This window comes from Typopeltis vanoorti, chromosome 18 (assembly GCF_054136105.1).
Source record: "Typopeltis vanoorti isolate ZY-2024b chromosome 18, IOZ_Tvanoo_1.0, whole genome shotgun sequence".
NCBI classification, from domain to species: Eukaryota; Metazoa; Arthropoda; class Arachnida; order Uropygi; family Thelyphonidae; genus Typopeltis; species Typopeltis vanoorti.
This window is the reverse complement of record NC_143566.1, coordinates 49648205-49661687: the sequence shown is the minus strand read 5'-3', so window position 1 is coordinate 49661687 and position 13483 is coordinate 49648205. Positions and strand designations below refer to the sequence as shown.

The window sequence follows — 13483 nt, the reverse complement described above, 5'->3', positions numbered from 1 at the left end:
TTGGAACCCATATCACATCAATGTTGATTGTTGGCAAGGTGAAAATGTTCCCGTTTTTATTTATATATTTCATTTATTAACTAGGTGGGGCTATGCCCCCCGTGTTCCGGTCTGGTAGGCCAGTTCTCCTTCAATTGTGATAACTCGAAAGGGGGTTCCACCCCTGAATTCTGATGACTTGAATTTTGAAGACTCGACACTCAGGGTAGCCACTGAGTTTCAAAACGTTTCGAAAAACATGATATAAAAAGGCTTATCATTTTATATATATATAGGGTAGATTTTATTTCATTATTTTTTATTGTTTTGGTGAAATACTTTACCTGGAAATACTCTTTCCAGTTCCAAAGGAACTGGAAAGAGTATTCCAGTTCCTCTTATTTTATTCCTTCGAAAATATCATTCTGTGTCATAAAAAGAACTTAAAAATTCGCCTTCAAGATGAAAAGGAAACAGTTCATCCCTCTATCAATATTTCTAGTCCTGAAAAGGACTGTTTTGATGGCCTTGAAAACAAACATTTTTTATTTCATACTGTTCAGAATTTAAAATTCTTGAACAGTGTGGAACACCTTGAAGCAACGGTAAACACACAAAGCAGTTTTACACTCAGGGCACCAGATTTTTGTTTCCTTTCTGATATTTTTTTTATTACATACATAACATTTGTGTGCAGGTTTGTTTTATTAGCCGTTGGTGGTAGATTTTCGGGAAAATGGTTGGAGTTAGCAGCGTTCAACCTCAGATATCTGGAAGGATTTCCTGTTTTCTGCTTGCTGAAGAAGGTGCATGTGCATGCAGCAATGCTTTCTCAATTTCTATTCTGTATTCTAGATATGTTATGGTAGACAAACATTTTTTCTTGTGCAGGAGGAAACTGTTCCAAATAACAAAATCTAATACATGTGAAAACACTTTTTTGTAATATTTTTTATGCTGTTTCCTCATTACGGAGTAGAATGATAGCTGCTGATCGCACCTGTCAACTCCACCCATAGTGTCGTTGTATGCACACACACACACACACACACAGAGCAATGGGTTTTTCTTTCTTCAAACCATGCTTCTCCACTGATTCCGTTGATGGATTGTGCAGGGAAGACAGTAGAAAACATCTTTTTTGTCTTTCAAACGTAGTGCAAAGACTTTCCCTCGCTGATAAGCTCGGATTTCCCCCTTCGATAGCTTTCCTGAAGTCAGATCTGGAGGCATATCTCGCCTTTTCGCATTTACTGTACCATAACTATCTGTACAATGCTGTAAAAGCAAATCAGCGAGTTCAGGACACATATAGTAATTATCCATTGTAATGCAGTAACCTTTCCCAAGTAAAGGGTCTCTCAATATCAGACAATATACATAAATAATATGAATATTGTCTGATTTATAATTTGCTAATTTATAATAATCACCACATAGTTTCAGTATTGAAAAATTAAAGTTATGTGGAACAATTACTAGAGAAAAATAACGAATTAAATAAAAACTGTATCTATGTTTCCTAACAGTTTTCGGGTGTGTGATAGTAATGCAATGGGGGGGAGGGGTTTAAATTATCAGAGGCGAAATAAAGTTCAATTCTATTGTGAAAGGAAATGAAATTTTGATATACATATTTTGAATGATAAAAATAAGCAAATGTATCGCTTACTTTAAAAATTGGAGAATAAAATATCTGAATTATGCAGAAAATATAAATTTAACTCATAACTGTTAATTTCATTTTGTAATGACCAATTATACAAGGAAACCAAGAAAGTGATTACAAAGAACAGTAGATTACTATACAACATGAAGAAAAAATTTAGTAATATGATTAAAGAATTTCATGTTATTCTCTATAAAGCAAAGTTGCTCAAGCGTGTCCTAAATCTGTGAAGTATTATTCGATTTCGAAGGTTTTGTACAAAAATAAAAATAATATAAACTGGAACGTCGGCAGCTGGTTTTCTTTTCTTTTTTTAAAAGAATATTTCAAATAATTATCGTGAATTAATTTCTTCGAGAACAAAGAAAAATCTTTTGTCTAGTAAGCGATTAGAAAAAAATTAGCGCAAAAAAATAAAAAATTAAATTGGTTCTCCAAGGTAAGGCTTTGTTCACTTAAATATTTTTAAGTGAACAAATTATACAAGATCTTTATTTTGTCCAGACATTAAAATTGTATTGTACAATAAAAAGAGAAACCAAAAATATAAATAATTTCTCTATTTTTAGTCTATCCTATATAACTAAAATCCAGTTGACCAGCATGGAACAAGAAAGTGCGTTTCTTGTTCCATGCTGGTCAACTGGAGGAAAATTGTAGATAGGAAGTTAGTTAATGTTGGAGTCTTGATAGGTAGCATATTGATTTGGAGGAAAATTGTAGATAGGAAGTTAGTATGTAGTACTATCATATCCTGTACTCCCCTTGAGGGTACACGTCAGGAATTTGATGGTAATAAAATAGGAAATGAGATAGTAGATGAAGTAATTTAACTGAAAATGATGTGGGTGGAAATACTAAAGAATACTTTAGAATGGTGCAAATTGTACAGAACACATGACTGTGGTGCTAACTTTCTAAAAAATTGAAAACAGTGTTATCAAGTGTAGTGCAATTTTATGTAAGTATGGATTTGCTTTATATAAAAAAGAATATTTAACTTCATACTAAGTATTTACTGTTGAAGGTAAGATCTGCACTGAAGATCCCAAAGAGTCACATTTGGCTGTGAGCTGCAATGTGGCCATTGCTTAAGTGTCAAAGCTGTATAACTGAGAGGAGACCTCCACATAGTCTTTAAAAAGGAATGCGGAGAACCGACCAGGGCTTCTGACCTAATGTCCAATCCTCACCTTCTTATGGTGCACCCTGTTCGGTATTATCTACCTGAATACTGAACGAACGAGGATGGGCTGGCAATTTGGGATTTAGCTGACCAAATTGTATTCTTATTGGTTAAACCAAAATAAAAAATGATGGTACAACATGACAAAATTTCATGCCGGCTGGGGCGTCACCCGGTTAAACAAGGCCCCATTGTTATTGCCAGGGAACCAGGGCGAACAGCGAAAAGTCAGCTACTGGAACAAATCTGAAAACACACCCCAACTCAACACCACCAGAGTTAAAGATCAGTACTATCAACATAAGAAGCTGAATGGCAAAGAAATGGAGCTAGCTGAGGAATTAGATAAGTACCAGATCTACATAACAGGGGTGACTGAAACAAAAAAGACAAAAACTGGTGAGATCTTTCTGATCAATAATTACAAAATGTTATATTCAGGCAATGACAATCAAGGAAAAGAAGGAGTAGCCATAGTATTCAACACAAAATATGAGGCTAATCTTCTTGAATGGCAAACAGTTTCAAGTAGAGTAATGTGGGCAAATATGAGAATAGGGAACAGGACAATGAGACTTATTTGTGCCTGGTCCCACAGAAGGTTCTACAAAGGTAGAAGTGGAGGAATTTTTTGATGCTTTAGAAAAAGCAACTGACACAATGAAAAAGGAAAAGTTGGTCCTTGTTGGGGATCTGAATAGCAGAGTAGGAAATGATTGTTAGACATACATACAAAATATTTTGGGAAAAATTTGGAGAAAAGAGCAAAGCTAATAATAATGGCAAATACTTGTTGGATTTCTGCTCAGCATATGGACTGGTTATTACTAAGACCATGTTCCAACATAAAAATATGCACAAATTCACATGGAGAGAAGAGACAAGGAATAAGAAAAGTCTCATTGACTATGTTATTGTTGATAGTGATGTTTTCTCACTGGTGCAGGAGACACCAGAGCATACAGAGGATTTGAAATTGGAACCAATCACTATTTAGTCTTGAGCAGGATAAAATTGAATTTCATATTGAAAAGAATAACATGTAACAAAGTTTTAAAGCGAATAAAAGTTTAGCAGCTCTCAGATGTGAACTGTAGACTAAAATGCACAAAGATTATTGAAGAAAAAATGAAAGAGTTTGAGAACAGGAATCAAACCTTGGAGATTTAGTGGCAAGCCTTGAAGAAAGCTCTGATTGATTCAGCTAGAGAGGGTTGTGGCGAAGTTGTCTGCAAGGATAGAAAAATTAGAACTCCATGGTGGACACAGGAAGTTAAAGAAGCAGTGAAGGAAAAGAAGAAAGCATATCAAAAGTTCTTGGCAAATAAGTCAGCTTGTGCTCTTAGAGAATACAGAGACAAATGCAAGAATGCTAAACACTATGTAAAACTAGCTAAGCAAAAGTCATGGGAGGACTTTGGCAAAAACATAGAAAATAACTATCAAGAAAGTGGCAAAATATTCTGGAGGTTGTTGCAGAAGCTTAGGAATGGAGGAAAGAGTACTGTAAAAGGAGTTAGAGATGATAAAGGTAACATGAAAACGGAAGAAAAAGATATCCTTGAAGTATGGAGTAATTATTTTGAAAAACTGCTAAATGAAACAAGCAGTGATCACAGCACAGTGGTAAAAAACACTGACCAGGCATGCAGTCAGAATACACATGCATACTTGAAGTAGAAAAAGCCATCAAAGGCTTGAAGTGTGAAAAGGCAGCAGGAGTAGATGATATTCGACCAGAAATGCTGAAGTATGGTGGTATAAAAGTCTTACAGTGGCTGCACTGCATAGTTCAGAAGGCGTGGACAGACGGACGAATTCCCGATGATTGGAGTAGAGCTCTCATTGTACCCATATATAAAAAGGGAAATAAAACTGAATGTGAAAATTACAGAGGTATTTCCCTACTAAGTATTCCTGGCAGGATGATCCATGCAAGTATACTTGAGAAACGATTGAGAAGAATTGTGGAAGAAAAGCTGGGTGAAGAACAAGCTGGATTCAGGCCAAATAGAGGCTGTCAGGATCAGATCTTCATTTTACGACAAATAGTCGAGAAAGCATGGGAATATGATGAAGATCTGTATTTAAGTTTTGTCGATTTGGAAAAGGCATATGACAAGGTATCAAGAGAGAAGCTATTCAATATGATACAGTTATATCAAGCAATACTTAATCTTTATTTGAGTTGTAAGTCAGCAGTTAGAATTGAAGGAAGTACAGGAAGACTGTTTAATGTTAAACAGTCTTCCTGTACTTTTGTTTGAGACAAGGACGTACATTCTCCCCCTCTGTTATTCATTATCTATATGGATCACATTATGAAGGAAAGTGGTATTAAACATGATATCAAAATTGGAGATGTTAATGTCAGCTCTTTGCTTTACGCAGATGATGTTATACGTCTAAATAAATCCACTACAAGTCTGCAAGATTCTCTGACTAAATTGAATAACTGTTGTAATAGATATGGTATGAAGATGAGCAATAACATGACAAAGACAATGAAAATAGGCAGAATTGCTGAAAATGTCAACTGCAATATGAATGGAGACCCTATGGAACAAGTATAACATTTCAACTACTTGGGCACCATTTTTAGTGAAGATGGTAAACTACATATAAAAATAGACAACAGAATCAACCAAACTGGTATGGTAGGAAGTCAATTGAATAAATTCATATGGAATAAGAGAGAAATTAGTTGGAACATCTAAATTAGCTGTATACAAGACAGTGTTCAAACCAGTTTTAACTTATGGATCTGAGAGCTGGGTCAGAAGTAAAACCCATGACCAAAGACCAGAGAGTGCAGATATGAGAGTGCTGAGAAAGATTAGAGGTATGATGATAGATGGCTTCAATGGCAATATCATATTAAAAAAGAGGATATTAGGAAAGAACTTGACATTATCAGCATCCAGGAATGTGTTAGTAGAGCTAATCTCAGGTGGTATGGTCACTTGAATAGAATGGGAGAGTAAAGATTAGCAAAACAAGTGTTCTCTGCCAGGTTGGCAGGAAAACAACCCAGAGGAAGACCAAGATATAGGTGGATTAATACGGTACAAAGTGCCTTAGACGACAGAAATATAAGATCTGATAATGTTGGAGTCTTGACAAGTAACAGACTGATTTGGAGGAAAATTGTAGATAGGAAGTTAGTAATGATGTAAAAATAATCATAATTAAAATTCTGAATATTTTTATGAATTGTTTATGTTAAAATGTTTATTAGTTTTTTTTTATAACACGCATTGTCAGCACTTGCGATGTGCCCGTTATGGAAATTGTTTTGTCAAACGTGATATGTAAAGAAGTCAAAAAATTGATGCACTTACCAGATTTGATATTTGTATTACTTACAAGAATTTTATTGTAATTTAAAATTATCAAAAGTTGTGTTTTATGAAGACATTCTCTTGTCGCTAACAGAGACAATGTGCCAGACATTACACCTAGTTTCTCGCTTGCGATTTTCAAGGAGTGCGCATGCTCACCGAGAAGTTGGATGTGTGATTGACAGCTGACAAGGAAAGCGTTCGGTATCTGAGTAACGAGAGAGTAAACAGGAGAGTGTTCGGAAGGATTTTAGAACACTGGCTGGCAGATATTTAGGTTCGTAGGAACTTAAGTTTTTTATGTGACAGTCGGAATAAAATTAATAGTATATTCCGAAAAAGGAATCATAGAACTATTAAGTTTTAATGTGGAATAAGTATGTGGATAAATAAAAGAAAATATTGCTATATGCGTTTTAAACGGAATATTGGAGGAAACATTAATTGAAAGATTTATAGTAGATTTCGAAAAGGAAATCATAGAACTGTAAGTTTTTTTTTTAATTGGAAGAGTTAAGACTGTCAATAAGCATTTAGTGAATAAAAGAAGAATTTGCTATTTACGTTCTAAAGGAATGTTCGAGAAAATTCTGATTAGGAAGTTTCATCTGTATTAAGGACGCTGGATCTGAAAATTATTTCTACTGAAGAAAAGAGACAGAATTAAGTTCGGAAGAATTAATGTGTGCTACATAAGTGATGAGAAAGGATCCTGTAAAAATGAAGAATAAAGTCATATGTCTTTGGAGAAGGGGCCGTGACAGAAAGAGAAACTGGCTATGAACATTTTGTCATTTTGAAAACAAAGTGTTTAGTCTTAAGTGTAAGTTTATTTTAAAAAGGTGTTGGATTCAATTAATTTGAAGTTAGTTAAGTAACATTGTTTGAAGTGTATATATATATTGTTTTTGTTTTATTAAATGTGTTTATTTTGTATTTGGTCTTGAGTCAGTGATTATTTGGATTCTGAAAGAAAGAGTTAACACCATTGCACCAATTGGAGTGAACCCTTGTGCATATAATAACATATAGGTACACTCGGAAATAAATTAAAAATAACCGTTAGAAAAAGAGATTGATTAAAAATCTCCTCTATATAAAATATAAAACCAATTATTAACAATGGCGCAGTCGACGACAGGATTGGTTGTGACTTAACTTTATTTTAGAATCCAGAAAGTAAATCTTGACTCAAGTAAAATGGCTACACGAGATACCAATTATAGTTGTGAAGTTTCTTCAATTAAAGATGAGGAATTTTTTAGGTTAATTAATTCAACTTTAGTAATACCTTCTTTCTCAGGTGATAGTAGTGAAAGTGTAGAAACGTTTTTTAGATATGTAGAAAAAATTAGAGATTTGGGAAAATGGTCAGATTTTCATTTGTTGATTATACTTCACAGTAAATTATTGGGCAAAGCCAAAACATTCTTAAACAAATCTCCTTTACTAAAAAACACTGACAGTTATGAAACTTTTAAAAGTTTGCTAATATCAGAATTTTCAAGTGTAAGAGAATTAGGACCTAACATTTGGAAAATTCATCAGTGCATTCAAGGTAATAGGGAGTCTGTTTCAGATTATTATCACAGACTTTGGAGAATTGCTCATGAATTTAATGTATCATCTGAAGAGAAATCGTCTTTGGAATGATTGCTGTTTAATCAATTTAGGCTTGGCCTTAAAGATAATTTGAAAGAAACAGCATACAAAAAAAAAGCTTAAAAATCTTGAACAGTGTTTTGAAATTGTTAAGGATAGGGAAGAGAGACTTGGAGATATATTTCATTCTGAAAATAATAAACAGGCAAATTCTTTTCAGTATAATCCAACTCATTCTCCTGGAATTGTGGCTGCAGATAAAGTGAGAGAAGGAAAGTTTCATAAATTAAAAGGTGCTAATAAAAAGAAACAGTCTAAGGAAACTTCTGTGAATTTCACTGAAGATATTCAGGAATCTGATTCCAAAGTAAAATTACATGATTTGGGTAAATTAGAGGAACTGAAAACATTTCTTAGTGAAGAAATAGAAAAACAACAGAGACCAGTAGTAAAAGGACAGGAACTTCAGTTTAAGATGATATCTGATTTAACAATATCCAAGAATACTACAGATAATCAATCTTTCTTTTGTAAATCTAATGGTATTGACAGAATAAAACATCTCAAAGAAGATGTTGACATCTCTCCCACCAGTTGGAGAGAGTGACGATATGGTTTTGACTTGGAAAATGAATAGACATGCAGGAGTATCAAAGAGACGGGAACTTATGTGGAATTATAATGCAAGTGATTATAATAGTCTTAGACGCCAACTTCGGGAAGTTTCATGGAGGGAGGAATTGGAAGGCCGGGATATCATTAGTGCATGGGAAATTGTGAAAGAATATTTGTTAGCAGCAATGGTAAGTTGTATACCACAAGTGAAGAAGAGGACACAATTTGGAGTAAAGTGGATGACAAACAATATTAAACAGGAATTGCATGCGAAAAAGAGGCTATGGAAGAGATATGAGGAGACAGGTGAAGAGAAGATGCATGAGAAGGAAAGAGAAACTGGAATATGAGAGGAGATTGGTCCTAAGATCCAAAGAAAATCCTAGGGAATTTTTTAGCTATGTGGCCAGTAGGAGGAGAAATGACTCTGGAAGAATGATATTGTGGGATAAAAATGGGAATAGAGTGACTGATGCAGAAGACATAGTGGAATTGTTCAATGAACACTTTATTGGAGTATTTCATCCTAGAGGAGTCAGTTTTAATGCTAGAGGGATAGGGTTGGTTCGAGGTTTAGAGGTACAGGAGGAGAGTGAGTTTCAGATACTGAGTACTCTGGATGTCAGTAAAGCTTTGGGACTGGATGGTATTTCACCACGAGTTTTGAGAGAATGTGCTAGGGAACTGACAGTGCCTTTAACGTGGCTTTTCAATGAAAGTCTGGCTTCGGCAAAGGTGCCCAGGGAATGGAAGGAAGATAAGATAGTGCCATTGCATAAGGGTGGTAACAGACTGGAAGTGTCTAATTATAGGCCAGTCTGTGTGTCATCAGTAGTTGTTAAAATCTTGGAGAAAGTAGTGAAGGACCGTATACAGCATTGGGCAGATGAGGGTAATGTTATCTGTGAGAGTCAACATGGATTTGTGAAAGGGTGCTCTTGTTTTAGCAATATGCTAGCCTTTTATAATAAAGTTACAAGAACATTAGATGAGGGAAAGGCATATACTGCAATTTTCTTAGACTTAGCGAAGGCATCTGACAGGGTGCCACATAATAAGCTGATATTAAAGTTGTAGCACATGGGTCTGGATGTCAGATTGGTCAACTGGATTCAGGATTGGCTGTCTGATAGGTATCAGAGAGTTGTGTATGGTAGAGCAGTTTCAAGGAGGCAGATGGTTACAAGTGGGGTCCCACAGGGCTCAGTACTAGGACCAATATTGTTTAACCTTGATATCAATGACATTGCCAGTGGATTGCAAGGGGATATTCAGTTGTTTGCGGATGATGTGAAGCTGGGAAGGATTATTACTAATAGTGCAGATGTGGAAGCCCTGCAAGAAGATTTAAATAAGCTAGATAGATGGGCAAATGAATGGGCAATGTCGGTTTAATGCAGCAAAATGTAAGGTCTTGAGGTTTGGGAACCATCGATGGGATGCTGCATACTCTATGGGAGGAGTTATACTGGAGGAAGTAGGGGAGACAAGAGATCTAGGGTTGATAATTGATAGAAACCTGAAATTTAGGGGACATATTGCAAAGGTGGTGAAGTAACACAGAGGATTGCTGCAATTATGAGAAGGACGCTGACCTGCAGAGATAAGAGGGTTATCATTCCGTTGTATAAGTCTCTGATCAGACCACACTTGGACTATTGTTTTCAGATTTGGTCCCCAGGATTTGAAGGGGATAAATTAACTGTGGAAAGGATACAAAGACGGATGACAAAGATGGTTTCAGGACTGTACAAGGATAGTTATGAGGATCGGCTGAGGGAATGTGGACACTGCAGAGTTTGGTGGATAGAAGAAGGAGAAGTGATATGATTGAGATTTTTAAACTGTTGAGAGGTGGTTACAGGGTTGACACTGATGAATTCTTTCGCTTGGTTGAACAGCGGGAGGGAGTGATGACAAGGGGCCATCCCTGGAAGTTGCAAAAGGAAACTGTGGGCAAGAGGATGAGGAGTGGTTTCTTTGCATGGAGGGTGGTTGAACCATGGAATGCATTGCCTGATGGAGTGGTGGGAGCGAGAACGGTCAATGAGCTTAAAGAGTGGTATGATAGACTTTGTGTTTCTTAGGGGGGGGGGGGACCTCTCCTTGATGAGTCTTGACAGACTTTATGTTCTTAGGAAGGACCTCCCACAATGAGTCTTTTGATTCCATGGAGGCCTGAATAAAAATAATAAAGATATATTCCGAAATAGTTCTTAATGGAACTATTAAGTTTTAATGTGGAATAAGTATGTGGATAAATAAAAGAAAATATTGCTATATGCATTTTAAACGGAATATTGGAGAAAAAACTAATTGAAAGATTTATAGTAGATTCCGAAAAGGAAATCATAGAACTGTAAGTCTTTTTTTAATTGGAAGAGTTAAGACTGTCAATAAGCATTTAGTGAATAAAAGAAGAATTTGCTATTTACGTTCAAAGGAATGTTCGAGAAAATTCTGATTAGGAAGTTTCATCTGTATTAAGGACGCTGGATCTGACCATTATTTCTACTGAAGAAAAGAGACAGAATTAAGTTCGGAAGAATTAATGTGTGCTACATAAGTGATGAGAAAGGATCCTGTAAAAATGAAGAATAAAGTCATATGTCTTTGGAGAAGGGGCCATGACAGAAAGAGAAACTAGCTATGAACATTTTGTCATTTTGAAAACAAAGTGTAAGTTTATTTTAAAAAGGCCTTGGATCCAATTAATTTGTAGTTAGTTATGTAACATTGTTTGAAGTGTATATATATTGTTTTTGTTTTATTAAATGTGTTTATTTTGTATTTGGTCTTGAGTCAGTGATTATTTGGATTCTGAAAGAAAGAGTTAAGATCATTGCACCAATTGGAGTGAACCCTTGTGCATATAATAACATATAGGTACACTCGGAATTAAAAAAATAATTGTTAGAAGTAGAGATCATCTCTATGGTAGGATTAATAATATGATAATATTATAAGAATATTCTCTATATAAAAATCCACCAATTATTAACAGTATGGTCACTTAAATAGAATGGGAGAGGAAAGATTAGCAAAACAAGTGTTCTCTGGCAGGTTGGCAGGAAAACGACCCAGAGGAAGACCAAGATATAGGTGGATTGATACGGTACAAAGTGCCTTAGACGATAGAAATATAAGATCTGATAATGTTGGAGTCTTGACAAGTAACAGACTGATTTGGAGGAAAATTGTAGATAGGAAGTTAGTAAAAATGTAATTTTTTCATGTAGTACGATCATATCCTGTATACCCCTTGAGCGTACATGGCAGGAATTTGATGATGATTATATATATTCTGTGAATATTTATGGTAGTAGAGTTGGTTTTATCACTAAAGTTTCTGAAATGGAGCAATCTTTAGTTCTTCTGTTGTACAGCATCAGTGGCAATTTCTATAACTAGAGTTTTCAGAATTGTAACTATTTTTTTAAAACTTTTTTTTCTTCTTTGTCCTTCTATTTTTATGTCATTGGGATATTACAGTCTCTACAATATTCAGTTAATCAGGTTCATAAGGGTTAAATCACTGAACCTATGTAAACAATGTTTCAGGGAACAGATACACAGAATCAATGATTTACTTTTAGATTTTTGCCTTTATATATGTTGTTATACGAATTTAGAGGGACAGGTATGCAAAAATGGCTTGGGTTATGGATAGGAGAGTGGATAAGCAACAGGTATCAGAAATTAATATATGTAGACGGTGAATCTAAGAGAAGGTGAGTGACTGATAAGGTTTCACATAATTCTCTACTTTTTTTTTATGTAACTTCCACTCGTGAAAGGTTGTAAACCTATAGTACATTAATACAGGGGGTGGGCTAAGGGCTTTTTTTTTTCACTCTTATTTTTATTCTTTATATTTTTTATTCGTTTTTACCTGGTCCAAAACTCTGCTCTACAGACCAAACATGGAGCTTTTCAAGCTACTCCAGGACTCAAAGCGGGATGTGATCTCACACTGGGCAAATGAAATTCATCTCCAACCTAAAGACAATCATATACATCCATGTCCCTGGTGAGATTCACTCCATAGACTGTGGCTGGAGAGCAGATATGCTAACCACTCAGCTGACCAGATTATTGCAACCTGGGCCCCTTTTGTTTAACTTGTATGTTTTAATGATATACTGGGATTGGTGTGGACAATAATATACAATTATTTGCCAATTCAGTTAGGAATGGTGATAAGGGACATTTTTGATACAAAATCTTTGCAAGCCAATCTAAACAAACTGGTTCTATGGTCAAATGATAAAGAATGTCATTTCAATGTTGCAAAGTGCAAGGTTATGCATTTTGAATTGAGAACATTGCCAAATATTAACTGAAGCTAGAGACCCGGGGGAGGGGAGGGTGAAGATGAGAAAGTGACTAAAAGTCCAGTGCTATATTAAGATGGGGAAATCAAATTTTAGGTTATCCTGGATTCAGAAGAGATGAGGAGACAATCAAAAAAATCTAGTGGCAGGTAATTAAGATGATATCTATCTTATGGAATTGTGCATATTTTCATATGCACAATTCCATAAGATAGATTATGCATTTTGAATTGAAACATAAAAAAGGTTATGCATTTTGAATTGAGAACATTGCCAAATATTAACTGAAGCTAGAGACCTGGGGGAGGGGGGGGGTGAAGATGAGAAAGTGACTAAAAGTCCAGTGCTATATTAAGATGGGGAAATCAAATTTTAGGTTATCATTTCAGATAACTGCAATTTGATGAGAGTAGTAACTTGCATGAATAAGGAAGCTATTCAACACATTACAATTCTGATAACACCACACCCTGACTAATGTACTCAGATATCGTCACCTGGATTCAGAAGAGATGAGGAGACAATCAAAAAAATCTAGTGGCAGGTAATTAAGATGATATCTATCTTATGGAATTGTGCATATGAAAACAAACTGAAGGAATGTTTCAAAGACATGACAGATATTTAGACAATGCGTGACCTGGAAATAGGTCGTTCCTCAGTAAGTTGAGTATAAGTATATACTTATACAGAGGAGTCTGTATAAGTATATACAGACTCCTCCTTAGTCCTTTACGCCCTGGAGGAGCCTGTATAT

General features: G+C 35.3%; 1 protein-coding gene across 1 annotated transcript in view; it reads right to left on the bottom strand.

Moving 5' to 3' along the window:
- Positions 1 to 13483, bottom strand: part of LOC150096657 (beta-alanyl-dopamine/carcinine hydrolase-like) — a 239900-nt gene that overhangs the window by 189838 nt on the left and 36579 nt on the right. The gene's annotated exons all lie outside the window — the stretch shown is intronic.